Here is a 2,804-nt window from a genome sequence, read left to right as displayed (position 1 = left end):
AATAAATATGCTCTAGGAATAGCTCATTCATATATGTGTGGAGGAGGGTCAGGAGTGTTAGAGATTGTAGTCAGAGAGACCTAAAACATGACAAAAGCTTAAACAGAGGGGGAGAGGAAGGATTAGAGCAGTTGTTGTGGAGCATCAGGGCACATCGCAATCTCTCACCTGCGGGCGCTGTGAAAGCACAGGGCACTAGGCTCCAACCTCAGAGTTTCTGATGTAGCAGGTATGGCTGGGGTCTAAGAATGTGAAACTCTAACAAGTTCCCAGTTGATGATGCTACTACTGATTTAAGGACCACATTTTCAATTAAATAGGTTGAATGGCTTTAAATAAAGGATTAAAAATGTTTTTCTTAGGGCTGCCCATCAGGATAGTGGCATCGGTAAACACAGCTCATCTCCTCACACAACCACATTAAAATTACAAATAAACTGTAGAACAACTATCACTCAGAACCATAGGAAATTGAGCTGAATGGAAGTCCTACATTACAGAATTAAAGAAGAAACCATATAGAGACTGGTAAGAGGGGTGGAGACATGGAACAAGCTGGTCCCACACCTATGTGTAGTGGATAAAAATTGGGAGTGTATCTCAGGATCAAGTGGTCCCAGCACCACACCAGGCCCACCAGCCCAGGGTTCAAGTACCAGGAAGATAAATTTCCATTACTTCTGTCTGTAAAACCCAGCAAGGATTGAGCCCGTGGAAGAAAGAAATTCTAGAATCCCATGCAGCTTCTTTTAAAGGGTCCACACATGGACTTACATGGACTCACACCCTCTGAGATCCAGTGTCAAGGCAAAATATTGAAAGACATTAGAAACTTACAGGGAGGAACTGAATTGTCTGTCATAAGGGTAAGAGGTCAGGGGCAGCTAATTCTGTCTGACCCTGAACAGAAAACAGGCAGTGGCTGACCCAGGAAATGCTAACAGCAATCAAGGCTTAACTACAGGAGGAGGATGCACACAGCCTTAATAGTGAACACACCTTGAGTACCCAGTTTGGGTAATAAGGGAGGCTGTGCCACTGGACCCTACAGGACACCTACTACATTAGGCCACTCTATCAAGCCTGGGAGACATAGTAGCTCTAGCTAATACATAAAAACAAACAAAGAGGCTGCCAAAATAAAGAGACAAAGAAACATGGCCCCAATGAAAAAAGAACTAAACAAAATGGAGATAGTAATCTATCAGATGCACAGTTCAAAACACTGGTTATAAGGATGCTCAAGGAGCTTAGTGAGAACCTCAACAGCATAAAAAAGATCCAGTCAGAAACGAAGGATACACTAATTGAAACAGAGAACAATTTACAGGCAATCACAGTGGAGCGGATGAAGCTAAGAATCAAATCAGCAATTTGGAACATAAGGAAACAGAAAACAACAATTCAGAACATGAAGAAAAAAGAATCCAAAAAAATTAGGATAGTATAAGGAACCTCTGGGGCAGCTTCAAGCATACCACCATTCACACATTACAAGGGTGCCAGAGAAAAGGAAAAAGAGAATGAATTGGAAATCTATTTGAAAAAATAATGGAAGAAAACTTGTTGGGGGTGAACATCACCTAACTTGTCAAAGAAAATAGAATAGATATACAAGCTCAGGAAGCACAAAGAGTTCCAAACAAGATGCATGAAAAGAGGTCCACTCCAAGATACATCATACTTAAAATGCCAAAGCTTAAATAGACAGACAAAATTTTAAAAGCAGCAAGAGAAAACCAGTTAGTTACCTACAAGGGAGCCCCCATAAGACTATCAGTTGATTTCTCAAACAAAACTTTGCAGGCCAGAAGGGATTGGCAAGAAATATTCCAAGTGATGAAAAGCAAGGACCTACAACCAAGATTACTCTACCCAGCAAAGCTATCATTTAGAATGGAAGGACAGATAAAGAGCTTCCCAAACAAGAAAAAACCAAAGGGATTCATTGTCACCAAGCCAATAGTATATGAAATATTAAAGGGTCTTCTTTAAGAAAAAATCAAAAACATGAACAATAAAATGGAAATAAATACCTAGCAACAATTGAATCTAAAAAACAAAATGAACAATCAAGTAGAACAAAAAACAGAATCATAGATACAGAGAATGTTTTGATGGTTGCCACAGGGGAGGGGTACCCAGGAGATGAGTGGAAAAGGAGAAGGGATTAAGAAATACAAATTGGTAGTTACACAGTAGTGATGAGGATGTAAATTACCACATAGGAAAGACAGTAGTCAAAGAACATATATCAGGACCCATGGACATGGACAATAATGTGGGGATTTCCTAAGAGAGCTGAGTAGAGGGGAGGAAAGGGGGGAAACTGGGACAACTGTAACAGCATAAATAAAATATAATTAAAGAAAATAAATAAATAAAGACAAAAATCTGTTTCTCAAACCTAAGTGATACATAGACACCTTTTAATTAAATGTATCACTTATACTACCTATAGCTCCCCTCTACTTAATTTAATATTACTTGAAAATGTACAAATACAAAATTAGGTATAAACTCCTGATGCTTATAGCTCATATAAAACAGTAAAACCCAAATCATATTTAAATTAAATACAAAAAGTATGAAATTAATAAAATTCAAATTATCATTAGCTTTAATGTGACATATGTTGCTCTGCTAAAATTAAAGGACCATTGTTACATTTAAGATTAAAAAGTATATAACCTCAAAATCAATTTTATTGGTAATCTGTTTTGTAACACTTGTATAAGGAACTACTATTTGCATAAGTATATTCTATAAAATAGTATTCAAAACTTCTAGGCTCTTTTTCCAAC

The sequence above is a fragment of the Artibeus jamaicensis genome, unplaced genomic scaffold (assembly GCF_021234435.1).
Source record: "Artibeus jamaicensis isolate MK-2021 breed Jamaican fruit bat unplaced genomic scaffold, CSHL_Jam_final contig_536, whole genome shotgun sequence".
Classification (NCBI taxonomy): domain Eukaryota; kingdom Metazoa; phylum Chordata; class Mammalia; order Chiroptera; family Phyllostomidae; genus Artibeus; species Artibeus jamaicensis.
The sequence above is the reverse complement of the archived record's forward strand: the minus strand, read 5'-3'. Positions refer to the sequence as shown.